At 46.0% G+C, this 17,606-nt stretch overlaps 1 protein-coding gene and 1 pseudogene across 5 annotated transcripts in view; one reads left to right on the top strand and one right to left on the bottom strand.

Annotated features, from left to right (window-relative positions):
• LOC126248751 (uncharacterized) overlaps positions 1-17,606 on the top strand; it is a 308,443-nt gene that overhangs the window by 96,254 nt on the left and 194,583 nt on the right. The window lies entirely within an intron of this gene.
• LOC126250354 (5S ribosomal RNA) lies at positions 1,997-2,114 on the bottom strand (annotated as a pseudogene).

The raw sequence follows: 17,606 nt of genomic DNA on the forward strand, positions 1-17,606 counted from the left end.
GCAGCCAATTGCACCCATTGTGTTCCATACCCACGGGCAGAGCCTCCTCCACATTCGTAGTAAGTAACGCAAAATCATCGACTAAAACACGTAATAACTAACGCAAAGTCATCGAGTAAACAGAAGTGATATCCGGCGTTCCCCAAGGAAGTTTTATAGGCAATGTGCTATTCCTAATATATATAAATGATTCAGGAGACAATCTCAGCAGCCATGTTAGGTGGTTTGCAGATGGTGCTGTCGTTTACCTTGTAGTAAAGTCATAAGAAGATCAAAACCAATTGCAAAATAATTTAGACAAAATATCTGTCTGGCGCAAAAAGTGGCAATTTAATCTGTTCAATAAAAAAATGTGACATCGTTCACATGAGTACTAAAAAGAATCTGTTAAATTTCAGTTACACGATAAATAGCAGAAATTTAAAGACTATCAATTCATCTAAATACCTAGGAATTACTATTACGAAAAACGTAAATTGTAACGATCACATAGAAAAAGTTGGGAAGGCGAACCAAAGACTGCGTGTTATTGGCAGAGCACTTGGAAAACTCAACGGATCTACTAAAGAGACTGCCTACACTACGTTTGTCGGTCCCCCTCTGGAGTACTGCTGCGCGGTACAGGATCCCTACCAGGTAGGATTGACGGACATCGAGAAAGGCAGCTCGTTTTGTATTATCGCGAAATAAGGTAGAGAGTGTCATGGATACGGTAAGCGAGTTGGGGTGGAAATCATTACAATAAAGGGGTTTTTCCTTGCGGTGAGATCTTTTCACCAAACGTCAGTCGTCAGCTTTCTCATCCGAATGCGAAAATATTTTTTTGACTCCCATCCACATAGGTAGAAATCAGAGCTCGCACGGAAGTGTTTTAAGTGTTCGTTTTTCTTTGCACCGGTAGAGAAATAGTGTGAAGGTTCTTCAATGTACTCTACTCCAAAGAATTCTGACTATACTTGTATCACAAACCCCGCAAGTTCTTAAAACAAAAATAAATTACCCTACAAAAAAACAGACACATAAACAGTCACTTGTAAGTGGAAACTCAGGGCACACAAAAGCTAATGTACGAGAAAAGTATGCAAATACTTAGAAAATGTAACCAAACGATAATCAGTGCAGATAAGCACACAAATAAGATTCACTTCTTGACAGAAGATCCTAAGAAAATTTTTATGTAAACACTGTGTGGATACACAAACAACTGCTGCTGCCGGAGGTTGCTTCCTGCTCGCTGCTCGAGCTCTGCAACAACGGCACGTTGATCTTGCTCTTGGCTTACGTCTCCCCACCTTCTGAAGGAATTAATTTGAGTTTATTGCCACAGATTATGTACCGGTTACCTTGTATGTCTAAAGCAGGTATATCATTTGTCAAATTTCGTCTCCTATAATAAGTCATATTACTTCATTCATTCCCCTAGTATTTATCCCGTATAATAAGGGGTCCAATTTTTCAGGATTTAGCAAATTTTATTCTATTATTTAACTTTGCGCTCAGATGCCATTCCTGACGCCAGAGTCGTCAATGCGGCCGAAGAATGGTAAGTCATACCCAGCGTCTATTCATTGAGACGGAATTTGGGGACCAGACGAGGATTTGCCTAGACGAGTGTGCGAAACAGCGTAAAAACCTCGTCAGGCTGGCCGATTTACCAGACCACGATTGTTTCTCCGCTACATGGATTCACTAACGCGCCGTGTATTTATTACACTATATGAACAGGTTACCAAAAAAGAATAATCTTGCAAGTTCCATCTATCTTTTTCTTCTGCCTATCTTTCATCTACCACCACCACTCCGTCTTCAGGCCAGAAGTGACCCATCGGGACCATCCGACCGCCGTGTCATCCTCAGAGGAGGATGAGGATAGGAGGGGCGTGGGGTCAGCACGCCGCTCTCCCGGTCGTAATGACGGTATTCTTGACCGAAGCCGCTACTAATCAGTCGCGTAGCTCCTCAATTGGCATCACAAGCCTGAGTGCACCCCGAAAAATGGCAACTGCGCGTGGCGGCCCGGATGGTCACTCATCCAAGTGCCGACCACGTCCGACAGCGCTTAACTTCGGTGATCTCACGGGAACCGGTGTATCCACTGCGGCAAGGCCGTTGCCCATCTTTCATCTACTCATATAGATATTAAAGTCCCGTATTGCGCCTTCAGTCTTTTTGTTCGGGCTAATCTTTGATCCGGTTTTGACTAATGGATAGATTGATTCTCAAGGAAAGTTTGTGTGTATCATTTATAAATATTTCATGGACATCGGGTGAACACCACTTAGGTGACTAAAGTCATGAGATAGCGATATGCACGTACACAGATTACGGTAGTACCGCAAACACACGGTATAAAAGTGCTGTGCATTGGCGGGGCTGTCATTTGTACTCCGGTGATTCATGAGAACGGTTACCGACGTGATTGTGGCCGCTCGACGGAAAGTAGTTGGAGCTTGACGTCTGGGAACATTCCATTTCGGCAATCATTAGGGCATTCTATATTCCGAGATCCACAGTGGCAAGAATACCAATTTAACCACGGACAACGCAGTGGCCTGCGGCCTTCACTCGACATCTGCGGCGCTTGCGTAGAATTCCCAGTGCTAACAGACTAACAACACTGCGTGAAATAACCGCAAAAATCAAAGTAGGACGTGCGAGGAACGTGTCCGTTTGGACATTGCGACGAAATTTGGCGTTAATGGGGAATGGCAGCAGACGACCAAAACTATTGCCTTTGGTAACAGTACGACATCGCCTGCAGCGCCACCCCTGGGCTCGTGACCATAGAGCCGGCCGCGGTGGCCGATCGGTTCTAGGCGCTTCAGTCCGAATCCGCGCGACTGCTACGGTCGCAGGTTCGAATCCTGCCTCGGGCATGGATGTGTGTGATGTCTTTAGGTTATTTAGGTTTAAGTAGTTCTAAGTCTAGGGGACTGATGACCTCAGATGTTAAGTCCCATAGTGCTCAGAGCCATTTGAACCATTCGTGACCATATCGGTTGGACCCTAGACTGGAAAACCGTGATCTGGTCAGATGAGTACCACTTTCAGTTGGTAAGAACTGATGGAAGGTTTCGACACTGGCGCAGACCCCACGAAGCCATGGACCCAAGTTGTCAACAAGTCACTGTCTAAGCTGGTGGTGGCTCCAACTGAACCGATCGTTAATTGGAAATGCATATGTTCGACTACTTGGAGATCACATGCAGCCATTCGTAGACTTCATGTTCCAAAACAACGATGCGCCATGTCACCGGGTCACAACTGTTCGCGATTGGTTTGAACAGCATTCCGGACAATTCGAGCGATTAAAATGGCCACCCAGATCGCCCGACATGAACCCCATAGAACATTTATGGGAAATAATCGAGAGGTCAGTTCATGCACAAAATGCTGCACTGGCAACACTTTCGCAATTATGGATGGCTATAGAGGCAACGTGGCTCAATATTTCTTCAGTGGACTTCCATGCCACGTCGAGTTGGTGACCTAAGGTGGGCAAGAGGAGGTCCGACACGATATTAGGAGGTATCTCATGACGTTTGTCATCTAAGTGTACGATGAATTAGGGTGCCCACCGCTGTGTACGATGCCACAGTCATCCAGCGGTACAGCCGCCACAACTACAGAGAGCAGTGAAGCTTTTCCATATTTCTCCTTTGGAAAATTTGGAAATTTGTGGTAAGTTCCTATGGGACGAAACTGCTGAGGTCATCGGTCCCTGTGTTTACACACTGCTTAAACTGTCTTATGCTAAGAACAACACACACGCCCATGCCCGAGGGAGGACTCGAACCTCCGACGGGGGGAGCCGCGTGAACCGCGGCAAGGCGCCCTAAGACCGCGCGGCTACCCCGCGTGGCTTCTACTTTGGGCCTGGAGGTCTAGCGGTAAAGCGTGTGCTGGAAACTGAAAGGTGACCGTATCGAATGGCGACTGCGCGATGGATGTTTCACTCGTCATTTTAACCTAGCATTCATCTCTGTGATATTGACACTAGGCCATAAACGAAATATGATTCGGGCTCCACGTTAAACTGTGGTTCCGTTTCACCCAGTTACATAACAGGTTACGGACACCAAAGTCGCCGAAGTGAGGTCCAACTGAAAGGCTTACACAGGCCATATAGCCCCTCGAAATTATTACTACCACAATGTATACATCTATAAATATATTCACGTTCCATTCCTATTATAAATTAAAGTCCCCTGCGCTATTTTCTGCCTGTACGTGAAGATTAATCTTAGGAAATATTGTAGGGATTGTGATACAGTTTTCACCGATTAACAGACTCATTTAAAAGAAGTTTTGTGTATCTAATTTGTTATCGCTGCGCCAGAGAAGTCCTCCAGTCGTAGACACTTAGTGCTACGTGTGTGAAGCCGGTGCGGGTCGCCAGTATAAAAAATTATAAAGAAGCAAGAACAAAGTAATTTACAGGGTGTTTCAAAAATGACCGGTATATTTGAAACGGCAATAAAAACTAAACGAGCAGCGATAGAAATACACCGTTTGTTGCAATATGCTTGGGACAACAGTACATTTTCAGGCAGACAAACTTTCGAAATTACAGTAGTTACAATTTTCAACAACAGATGGCGCTGCGGTCTGGGAAACTCTATAGTACGATATTTTCCACATATCCACCATGCGTAGCAATAATATGGCATAGTCTCTGAATGAAATTACCCGAAACCTTTGACAACGTGTCTGGCGGAATGGCTTCACATGCAGATGAGATGTACTGCTTCAGCTGTTCAATTGTTTCTGGATTCTGGCGGTACACCTGGTCTTTCAAGTGTCCCCACAGAAAGAAGTCACAGGGGTTCATGTCTGGCGAATAGGGAGGCCAATCCACGCCGCCTCCTGTATGTTTCGGATAGCCCAAAGCAATCACACGATCATCGAAATATTCATTCAGGAAATTAAAGACGTCGGCCGTGCGATGTGGCCGGGCACCATCTTGCATAAACCACGAGGTGTTCGCAGTGTCGTCTAAGGCAGTTTGTACCGCCACAAATTCACGAAGAATGTCCAGATAGCGTGATGCAGTAATCGTTTCGGATCTGACAAATGGGCCAATGATTCCTTTGGAAGAAATGGCGGCCCAGACCAGTACTTTTTGAGAATGCAGGGATGATGGGACTGCAACATGGGGCTTTTCGGTTCCCCATATGCGCCAGTTGTGTTTATTGACGAAGCCGTCCAGGTAAAAATAAGCTTCGTCAGTAAACCAAATGCTGCCCACATGCATATCGCCGTCATCAATCCTGTGCACTATATCGTTAGCGAATGTCTCTCGTGCAGCAATGGTAGCGGCGCTGAGGGGTTGCCGCGTTTGAATTTTGTATGGATAGAGGTGTAAACTCTGGCGCATGAGACGATACGTGGACGTTGGCGTCATTTGGACCGCAGCTGCAACACGGCGAACGGTAACCCGCGGCCGCTGTTTTATCACCTGCTGCACTAGCTGCGCGTTGCCCTCTGTGGTTGCCGTACGCGGTCGCCCTACCTTTCTAGCACGTTCATCCGTCACGTTCCCAGTCCGTTGAAATTTTTCAAACAGATCCTTTATTGTATCGCTTTTCGGTCCTTTGGTTACATTAAACCTCCGTTGAAAACTTCGTCTTGTTGCAACAACACTGTGTTCTAGGCGGTGGAATTCCAACACCAGAAACATCCTCTGTTCTAAGGAATAAACCATGTTGTCTACAGCACACTTGCACGTTGTGAACAGCACACGCTTACAGCAGAAAGACGACGTACAGAATGGCGCACCCACAGACTGCGTTGTCTTCTATATCTTTCACATCACTTGCAGCGCCATCTGTCGTTGAAAATTGTAACTACTGTAATTTCGAAAGTTTGTCCGCCTGAAAATGTACTGTTGTCCCAAGCATATTGCAACAAACGGTGTATTTCTATCGCTGCTCGTTTAGTTTTTATTGCCGTTTCAAATATACCGGTCATTTTTGAAACACCCTGTATATTAAATTCATCCTAGTAAATCGTTACTGGCTACCTCAGAATCCCTCGTAGTATGGCATGCCAAGCCCGCACCATCTGTAAATATATCTACGATTAAATCTTTTATTATTTATACCATCTTACATGGCCTAGTTGTGTTAGCTAGTGATTCAAATGGTTCTGAGCACTATGGGACTCAACTGCAGTGGTCATCAGTCCCCTAGAACTTAGAACTACTTAAACCTAACTAACCTAAGGCCATCACACACATCCATGCCCGAGGCAGGATTCGAACCTGCGACCGTAGCGGTCGCGCGGTTCCAGACTGTAGCGCCTAGAACCGCTCGGCCACCCCGGCCGGCGTTTTCTAGTGCATCGACCATCTTTCGACTCTACCCGTACCCATGTTTGTAGTCAGTCTTTTCCAGTTCAGCTAACCTTACAGTTTTTGTTCACATCTAATGGTTCAAATGGCTCGAAGCACTATGGGAGTAAACATCTGAGGCCATCAGTCCCCTAGACTTAGAACTGCTTAAACCTAACTAACCTACGGACATCACACACATCCATGCCCGAGGCAGGATTCGAACCTGCGACCGTAGCAGCAGTGCGGTTCCGGGCTGAAGCGCCTAGAACCGCTCGGCCACAGCGGCCGGCTTACATCTAATAGTTTCAGTCCTAGGTACTATGCTTTCACCCTGGAAGTTACATTTCTCGTTACCCTTTTTATTTGAGGGAAGGAAGGTTATAGCATTTAGAGATGGATAACAAGGTCCTGTTATGTAAGGAAGACGAAGGAAATCAGCAGTGCTCTTTTTAAGGGAACTGCTTTAGGCGTTTTGAGAAAATAAGGAATAACCCAAATATGAATGGAGTCGGCTTACTCTCGAATGTAAGTGCAATGTACTACGCTCAAATTCTCCTCTGAATAAATTCTTCGTACTTAGAGACATTTTGCACAAACAGATATAATGTCTGATGGGATAATCGCAATCACTAGTTTTCCCAGTATTATTTATAATCCGTCTTGATTGCATAAAATGTTTACTCAAATAACCGGTTTCGGTCCCTCTAGAACTATCTTCAGATCTGCAATTTCGGTTACAGGAGTAACCTGTCCATAGACAGCAACCTTCACATGCCCTTGTTTCCACAGACACAATTACTAATACGTTACTCATGCATGCAACTACTCGTAAGATAGGTTCAGTTCTGATATGTCAGAGCATTGTCCTACACCTACAGCCTCGAGGACAGCCCAGAATAATAATGTTGATTACCTTGTTCTAACCTGCGAGCGACTGGAAGGCGTGCCATCTACACTAATCTACACAACTGTTGTATAGCCGTTTTGGAGACCAAAGATACCGTAGGTGCGCGAACACTGCAGACCACAATAGAATACTGAAGGAGCAACCGGGTGAAAAGGAATTACGTAATCAATAACGCCGTTCACCGTTGACTAATTACGCGGAATTCGTCTTTGCTTTAACTCTGCCGTGATCGGCGATAGCCGTATTTCGTGGGTAGTTCGCTGCGTTGTTCTACAACTACATCTGCACTTCGTAAGCCAACTTTTTGTTTTGGCGGGGGTTACTTTGTGTATCGCTTCGTTTCGCCACTTTCCTGTTCCAGTCGCGAATGGTGCACAGGAAAAAGCGATTGTTGGTAAGGCTCCGTTCGAACTCGAATCTTAGCTAATTCTGCCTTCACCCTTTTGGGAAATGTACGTAGAAGCAGTTAATGCATTGGGGTGTTTCTTTTAGGAGTATACGCTCTCCGAATTTTAACAGTTAACCACACCGACGTGCACAACCCCTCTCTTGTAGCTTCTGCCACTAGTGGTGTATGAATTTCTCCTTGACACTTCGCGCATCTAAACGAATGTCTGACGCAACGAGCTGCTTTTCTTCGGATTTTCTCTATTTCCTCTATCAATCCTACCTGGTAAGAGTCCCAGACTGATTAGCAATATTCAAGTATGGGTCGACCGAAAGTTTTGTAAGCTACCTCTTTTGTGGGTGGACTACTCTTCATGAGGATTCGCCTAACAAATCTCAACCTGGCATCTGCGTTCCCTGCAATAGTTTTATGTGGTCGCTCCACTTCAAATCGCTCAGTACGTATAATGCTAGGTATTTAATGGTTGAGACTGCTTCCATTCATTATTTGGCAATCGCGTAATCCTATAATATTAGTTTGCGTTTGTGGACCCATGTTTGCTAGCCCAGTTCAGCTTGAGAGCTCTATGTTATAAGACACTGCGTGACAATGGGGGTAAGATGTTAATCAATCTTGGCCTGGTATACAGGTCAGCACGGATGATGTCCTAAGACGCGTGGTAGCCGCGCGGTCTCAGGCGCGTTCCACGGTTCGCGCGGCTCTCCCCGTCTGAGGTTCGAATCCTCCCTCGGGCATGGGTGTGTCTTGTCCTTAGCGTAAGTTAGTATAAGTTAGATTAAGTAGTGGGACCGATGGCCTCAGCAGGTTGGTCCCAAAGGAACTTACCCCAAACATCCAAAATTTTCAGACGTTCACGTACTTGCCTGCTTGGCTGATTCGCCACTTTCATCTGATATACACAATAAGCGATCGCTTAAAAAAAACTCACCGAACAGAATTTATTCTTGTCACTAATAAGCTCAACCACTTTCAATGGTGTGTATGTACCAATCGGTTGTGTGGAATCAGGGCAGTAAGATGGTTCAGGGTAGGTCTTGGCAGAAAGGACCTATCGTGTTTGGACCTGCCCGTGACCACACTGCTAATGAATCAGACCGATTTGTCGGTGTATCAACGGGGACTATGTAACCGGTCTACAAAGAATGGTGTGCCACACACAGCTACACTCTAAGAAAAGAAGAAAACAGTGATGCACCACGAAGGAATTATCCGAATGGGACTGAAATCTGTAATGGGATGTACATGCACGACAAACAGATTGTTACAATTTCAGAAAAATTGGATGATTTGTTCAAGAGAAAGAGCTCCACAAATTGAGAAAGTCAATAACTCGTTGGTTCGTCTCTCACCATTATGCAAGCAGTTATTCAGCTTGGCAATAGCCTAATTGATAGATTTGTTCGACGTCCTCCTTAGAGATATCGTGCAAGTCCAGTTGACGCATTAAGTCGTCAAAATACCGAGATGGTTGGAGGGCCTGCTATGAAAAGAAATGGCACTCCTGGCTGTCAGGCCTTACGGCGGGCGATAGTGAGGTTGATATCGCACCGCCGTCTGGGGCATCTCCATACACGTCTTCGGCCTGGAATCTCATTGACTGTGGTATAATTGTCTTCAGTGATGGGTCGCTCTTGGAACGGAGCAACTATGTCCAGCGAAGTCATGTCTACAGAGGTCCGGGCAGTGGTGGGATACATGTCAGATTGTCACGCGCCGTATGCCCCTGCAGCCAGTCTTTTTATAGCAGGACTCCTTTGGTTGTCATCCGCTGCACCCTTACAGCACATCGGTACGTCGACGATACTCTACGCCCCGTTTTATTGGCCATCATGGCAAGCCAACCTGGACTTACATTTCAGCAAGGTAATGCTCTCCCGTACACGGTGAGAGTTTCTACTGTTTGTCTTCATGCTTGCAAAACCCTACGTTGGCCAGCAAGGTCGCCGGATCTCTTCCCAACGGAGAACTTAGGGAGCATTATGAGCAGGCACCTACAATGATCTCGGGATTCTGACAATCCAACGCGCCAATTGGACAGAATTTGGCACAATATCCCTCAGGAGGACATCAAACAACCCTTGGTAGTCAGTTCCACGCCGAATAACTGCTTGCGTAAGGGCGAGAAGTGGACCAACGCGTTATTGGATTTGCTCAATTTCTGAAAGCCTTCCTCGTGGATATATCATCCAGTTTTTCTGAAACTGAAATAATTTGTTCGTCTAAATAGACACTTCAAAAAAAGTTTTGCATCACGTCGGTTCCGAGAGTTCCGGAACCTGTACAGAAAATTGGAACAGAGATCAACATAAAAATCATTTCCGCTCTTTTTATTGCTCATTAAAAGCACACATTGGATGTTGTACCACCATACAGCGAGACCTTCAGAGGTGGTGGTCCAGATTGCTGTACACAAAGGTACATCTAAGACCCAGTAGCACGTCCTCTTGCATTGATGCATGCTTGTATTCGTCGTGGCATACTATCCACAAGTTCATCAAGGCACTGTTGGTCCAGATTTTCCCATTCCTCAACGGCGATTCGGCGTAGATCCCTTTGAGTGGGTTGGTGGGTGACGTCCATAAACAGCCCTTTCCAATCTATCCCAGGCATGTTCGATAGTGTTCACGTCTGGAGAACATGCTGGCCACTCCAGTCGAGCTATGTCGTTATCCTGAAGGAAGTTTTTAAAAAAAAGTGCACGATGGGAGCGCGAATTGTCGTCCATAAAGACGGAAGCCTCTCCAATATGCTGCCGATATGGTTGAACTATCGGTAGGAGGATGGCATTCATGTATCGTACAGACGTTATGACGCCTTCCATAACCACCAGCGGCGTACGACGGCTCCACATAATGCCACCCCAAAACAGCAGGGAACCTCCACCTTGCTGCACCACCGAGCGGGGTGGCGCAGTGGTTAGACACTGGACTCGCATTCGGGAGGACGACGGTTCAATCCCGCCTCCGGCCATCCTGATTTAGGTTTTCCGTGATTTCCCTAAATCACTCCAGGCAAATGCCGGGATGGTTCAAATGAAAGGGCACGGCCGACTTCCTTCCCCATCCTTCCCTAATCCGATGAGACCGATGACCTCGCTGTCTGGTCTCCTTCCCCAAATAACCCAACCTTGCTGCACTCGCTAGACAGTGTGTCTAAGGCGTTCAGCCTGACAGGGTTGCCTCCAAACACGTCTCCGACGATTGTCTGATTGAAGGCATATGCGACATTAATCGGTGAAGAGAAAATGATGCCAACCCTGAGTGGTCCACCCGGCACGTTGTTGGGCCCATCTGTACCGCGCTGTATGGTGTCGTGGTTGCAAAGATGGACTTCGCCATGACGTCGGGAGTGAAGTTGCCCATCATATAGCCTATTGCACACAGTTTGAGTCGTAACACGACGTCCTGTGGCTGCACGAAAAGCATTATTCAACATGGTGGCGTTGCTGTCAGGTTTCATCCAAGCCATAATCCATAGGTAGCGGTCATCCACTGCAGTAGTAGCCCATGGGCGGCCTCAGCGAGGCATGTTATTGACAGTTCCTGTCTCTTTGTATCTCCTTCATGTCCGAACAATATCGCTTTGGCTCACTCCGAGACATCAGGACACTTCCTTCATTGAGAGCCCTTCCTGGCACAAAGTAACAATGCAGACGTGAGTAAACCACGGTATTGACTGTCTAGGCATGGTTGAAATACAGACAACAGGAACCGTGTACTTCTTTCCTGGTGGAATGACTGGCACCGATCAGCTGTCAGAACCCCTCCGTCTAATAGGCGCTGCTCATGCATGGTTGTTTACATCTTTGGGCGGGTTTAGTGACATCTCTGAACAGTCAAAGACTGTGTCTGAGATACAATACCCACAGTCAATGTCTGCCTTCAGGAGTTCTGGGAGCCGGGGTGATGCAAAAATTTTTTTGATGGGTGTATGTACATCACATCTACCGATTTCCGTCCCATTCAGATAATGCCTTGGAGGTGCGTCTACTTATTTTGTCCTAGTGTGTAAGTAACACAGCGTAAGTCTAATTGTTCGTAAAAGGATCCTAATCGACAGGGACCGGAGACAAGTGTCATGTCTTGTCAGTGGCAACAGGTTTCAAAGCAGAAATGAAATGCTGCTGCCCGTGAATGCAGATCTATCTGAACCACTTTCCGAGCTAACATTGCGAAGGGAACTGCATGCAGTGTACATTTTGAATAGAATACCTCGCCGAAGACCATTACTTATAGCGGCAAAAAAATCTGTACGTCTTCAGTGGACGGCGGCCGATGTGGCCGAGCGGTTCTAGGCGCTTCAGTCTGGAACCGCGCGACCGCTACGGACGCAGGTTCGAATCCTGCCTCGGGCATGGATGTGTGTGATGTCCTTAGGTTAGTTAGGATTATGTAGTTCTAAGTTCTAGGGGACTGATGACCTCAGATGTTAAGTCCCATTGTGCTCAGAGCCATTTGAACCATTTCTTCAGTGGGCCAAAGAACACAGAAACTGGACAGTAGCTTACTGGAGATTTGTAGCGCGGTCCGATGAGTCCTGATTTTATCTATTTTTCAAATGTGATAAGGCGGCGAGCGCATTGAGTTGTTGAACCCGCAGTGTGTGGCGAATATTTATCTATAATAATGAACATTGTCATATCAAAGAAGTAATACAATTATAAGTAGTTAGCAACAACTGTTTAAACCCGCAAGACAGGCATCAAGCAAGTCACTGTCGAATGGCGACATCATAAACTGAAGTATCAGATGAAATCTGATTATGTCCATTATAAATGGTTTTTGAAAGCATGCGACTGGTGGGAACACGTGGTTTGTTTATAAATAACTTTATGCTACCGTGTACGATTTTCTTTTATTTATGTTTTACACGACGCGATTTTCAAGAGTGTATTTCTTCGAATTACGCCATTTTTTCGTAATGTTTTCGATGTGTGAGGCTCTGCTTTGTTTTGTTGACTTCACTGCAATATGTAAAAAAAAAACGCGGAATTTCAGTAAGTTATCGATTTTTATGTGTAGTTAGTGGTGAAATTTGGAATAACTTGTACTTACAGTTTTCTTAGTACAAGTTCTGCCAAAGTTCGCCATAACTGCATATAAAATTCGATAACTAACTAAAAAGTCAACAAACAAAGCAGAATCTAACACGTCGAAAACATTACGGAAAACTGGCATAATACAAAGAAAAACACTTTTGAATATGGGAAGCAGTAAAGAAAAGAAAATCGTGACTAATAGCAAAAAGTTATTTATAAAAAAAAACAATTATCAGATGAAGGATGTGCACCTTACATACTTAAAATTCACCTGTAGTTAGAATTTCCTTACTTTTAGTTGGATATTCTGATTAGAATTGCCCGAAATCATGTTTGGTGGGATTTACAGTGAGACGCTGTGTGTAAGAAATGTGTAGGTCTAATTGATGCTCCGATAGTAGATTCATGAAGAATTATTGTTCATTTTTAGAGAAAACGTGGAAAATGTGCATGATAGGAAGGAATTTGGCCGCAGCTCGCTCACGCATTGGAAATAAAACTGATGACGGAGCCCCTGATCGTGTAGTTGAATGTCACTCAACTTGGTAGACTTAAGCCCGGCCCAGGTCGAACCTGTTTTCGAATTAACGACCGTTGCCTTAGTCTACTGGCCAACCTGAATGTGGTTTGTGGGCACACTCCTAAACATCCGTAGGTCCACTGTTTCCGATGTGATAGTGAAGTGGAAACGTGATGGGACACGTACAGTTCATAAGCGTACAGGCCGACGTCGTCTGTTGACTGACAGAGACCGCTGACGGTAGAAGAGGGTCGTAATGTGTAATAGGCAGACATCTATACACACCATCACACAGGAATTCCAAACTACATCAAGATCCATTGCAAGTACTACGACAGTTAGATGGGAGGCGAGAAAATTTGGATTTCATGGTCGAGCGGCTGCTCATAAGCCGCACATCACGCCGGTAAATGCCAAACGACGCCTCACTTGGTGTAAGGAGCGTAAACATTGGATGATTGAACAGTGGATAAACGTTGTGTGGAATGACGAATCACGGTACACAATGTGGCGATCCGGCAGGGTGTGGGTATGGCGAATGGCCGGTGAACGTCATCTCCCAGCTTGTGTACTGCGAAGAGCAAAATTCGGAGGCGGTGGTGTTATGGTTCAAATGGCTCTGAGCAGTATGGGACTTAACTGCTGAGGTCATCAGTCCCCTAGAACTTAGAACTACTTAAACCTAACTAACCTAAGGACATCACGCACATCCATGCCCGTGCAGGCTTCGAACCTGCGACCGTAGCGGTCGCGTGGTTCCAGACTGTAGCGCCTAGAACCGCTCGGCCAAACCGGCCGGCGGTGGTGTTATGGTGAGGTCGTGTTTTTCATGGAGAGGGCTTGCATGCCTTGTTGTTTTGCGTGGCACTATCACAGCACAGACCTACATTGATGTTTTAAGCACCTTCTTGCTTCCAAGTGTTGAAGAGCAATTCGGGGTTGGCGATTGCATCTTTCAACACGATCGGGCACCTTTTCATAATGCACGGCCTGTGTCGGGGTGCTTACACGACAATAACATTCCTGTAATGGACTGGCCTGCTCAGAGTCCTGACCTGAATCCTATAGAGCACCTTTGGGATGTTTTGGAACACCGTCTTAGTGCCAGGCCTCACCGACCGACATCGATACCTCTCCTCAGTGCAGCACTCCGTGAAGAATGGGCTGCCATTCCCCAACAAACCTTCCACCACCTGACTGAACTTATGCTTGCGTGAGTGGAAGCTTTCATCAAGGCTAAAGATAGGCCAGCATTACTGACCGAGGGCGCCACGAACTGGTAAGTCGTTTTCAGCCAGGTGTCCGGATACTTTTGATCACATAATGTATCTGTGGCGGGACGAGGGTATCTGCCCAGTATTTACCTAGTTAGATGTCGGAATCCGGCTGAAAACCACGTCCAGGATGACTGACTGACCAATACTCGTCGCTAATCCGCGAGGCGCATTCGATGCGGGACAGCCTCGACGCCCCACATCCCAGAAATGACGCGTTAACGCGCTCGGCTATCCAGATCACGAGTAATTACCATATCTTTCCCAAATTGAAGGATATTTTGGACGGAAAGCGCTATGAAAAAGACAACTAATTAAAAGAGGATGTTTTGTGACCGGTTCAACAGCTTGGCAGCAGCCGAAGATGTAGGAAATTTGTGGAGCACTATGACCAATGTTTAAATTTGAACGGCGACTATGTAGAGAAATAGCCCGCCCGTTTAGCCGTGCGGTCAACGCACTGCTTTCCGAGCGGGAAGGCGTGCCGGTCCTCGGCACGAATCCGCCCGGCGGATTAGTGTCGAGGTCCGATGTGCCGACCAACCTGTGGATGGTTTCTAAGGCGGTTTTCCATCTGCTTCGGCGTATGCGGACAGGTTACCCTTATTCCGCCTCAGTTACACTGTGACGGATTGTTGCGCAAACAGTCTCCACATACGCGCATACCATAATTACTCTACCACGAAAACATTTGGGGCTACACTCGTCTGGTGTGCAAAGTTCCCCGGGGGGGGGGGGGGGGGGGTCCACTGGGGGCCGGACCGCACAGTAACCCTGGGTTCGATGTGGGGCGGCTGCGGGGTGAGTGGACTGCTGTAGCGTGTTGTGGACTACTGAGGGCTACGGCGGGGACGAAACCTCTCCGTCGTTTCTAGGTCCCCAGTTCAATACAATACAATACAATGTAATAGGAATAGACAACATATCAAAATACATAGTTAAATAAATTTTCTTTCGTTGTCTTGAATAAAAATGTTTGGAGAAACACGCCCCCTTACTTTTAGAACACAACACATTACCATTCCTAATATGGTGTAGGAAAACCGTTGGCATTCAAAACAGCTTCCGGGCGTCTTAGAATGGATAAATATTGGTCCTGTATGATTTTGAAAGGAATGATAGATCATTTTTCTTGCAGAATAGTGGCAAGTTCAGGTAGCGATGATGGAGGTGGATAGCGATTACACAGTCTTCTCTCCAAAGTGGACCACAAATGCTCAATAATACTGATTCAAATGATTGAAGTGGCTCTGAGCACTATGGGACTGAGGTCATCAGTCCCCTAGAACTTAGAACTACTTAAACCTAACTAACCTAAGGACATCACACACATCCATGCTCGAGGCAGGATTCGAACCTGCGGCCGTAGCGGTCGCGCGGTTCCAGACTGTAGCGCCTAGAACCGCTCGGCCACCCCCGCCGGCAATAATACTGAGATCTTGTGACTGGTGGCATGGGGAGATTCGACCCCAGTTAATCCTCATGCTCACAAAATCAGACGTGACGACTGCGAAATGTATGGACAGGATCCCTGTCGCCTTGGAGGACAGCATCACCATTAGGGAACAAACATTGTGCCATCGGAAGGACCTGGTAAGCCAAAGTGGTCATTTAGTCCTTGGCAGTAATGCGACCGTGCAGAGGAACCATGGCACCCATGGAATAACACGATATAGCTGCCCAAAACATCACCGAACCCCCGCCATGTTTCACTCTTAGGACGTAAACTCTGCTGGAACTTGGAAACAGTGTGAAACAAGACTCACGCGACAAGATGACGCTCTTCCTTTGTTCCATAGTCCCGGTTTTATGGCTTGGGCATTGCTGTTACGGGCATTTGCACCACTGATGAGTGGTTTTGGAACTCCAGATCACCCTGCAATTCTCTGCTGATGGAGCTCCCTTCGTGTTGTTTTGGTGTTGACATTGTTCGCGAATGCGACATTCAGTTCTGCGGTGCTGTTTTAGTTGTTGTCCTCTTACGTTTCGTCACAGTCCTCTTCAATTACCTCCCGTCACGATCACACAACACACACCTTCGTCCGCGTTGTGACTTAGCGGATGAAGTTTCTCCGCTTTCCGTGTATGCGTTATAAATCTGGCTGAAACCCCAAAGAGATTCTGGTCATACATAAAGCACACCAGTGGCAAGAAGCAATCAATACCTTCACTGCGCGATAACAACGGTGAAGTCACTGATGACAGTGCCTCTAAAGCAGAGTTATTAAACACTGTTTTCCGAAACTCCTTCACCAAAGAAGACGAAGTAAATATTCCTGAATTCCAATCAAGAACAACTGCCAAGATGAGAAACATAGAAATCGGTGTCGCAAAGCAGCTTAAATCACTTAATAAAGGCAAGGCTTCCTGTCCAGCTTGTATACCAGTCAGGTTCATCTCAGAGTATGCTGATACTATAGCTCCATATTTAGCAATTATATATAACCGCTAGCTCACAGAAAGAGCCGTGCCTAAAGACTGGAAAATTGCTCATGTCACACCTATACCCAAAAAGGGAAGTAGGAGTAATCCGTTGAATTACAGGCCTATATCAGTAACTGTATTCGAACATTATGAAGTTCCTCGAAGAAAACGATTTTTTGACATATAGTCAGCAGGGAATCAGAAAATACCGTTCTTGCGTAACACAACTAGCTCTTTATACTCATGAAGTAATTAGTGCTATCGACATTAGATGCCAGATTGAGTCCATATTTTTAGATTTCCAGAATGCTTTCGACACCGTTTCTCACAAGCGTCTTCTAACCAAACTGTGGGCCTATGGAATTCGCCTCAGGTGTGCGACTGGATTCGTGATTTCCTGACAGAAAGGTCACAGTTCATAGTAAAAGACGGAAAGTCATCGAGTAAAACAGAAGTAATATCCGGCGTTCCCCAAGGAAGTGTTATAGGCCCTCTATTGTTCATGACCTATATTACCTTTATAGGAGACAATCTTAGTAGCCGTCTTAGATTGTTTGCAGATGATGCTGTCATTTACCATCTTGTAAAGTCATCAGATGACCAAAGCGAATTGCAAAATGATTCAGATAAGATATCTATATGGTGCGAAAAGTGGCATTTGACCCTGAATAAAGAGAAGTGTGAAGTTATTCACATGAGT

Source organism: Schistocerca nitens, chromosome 3 (genome assembly GCF_023898315.1).
Source record: "Schistocerca nitens isolate TAMUIC-IGC-003100 chromosome 3, iqSchNite1.1, whole genome shotgun sequence".
Lineage (NCBI taxonomy): Eukaryota > Metazoa > Arthropoda > Insecta > Orthoptera > Acrididae > Schistocerca > Schistocerca nitens.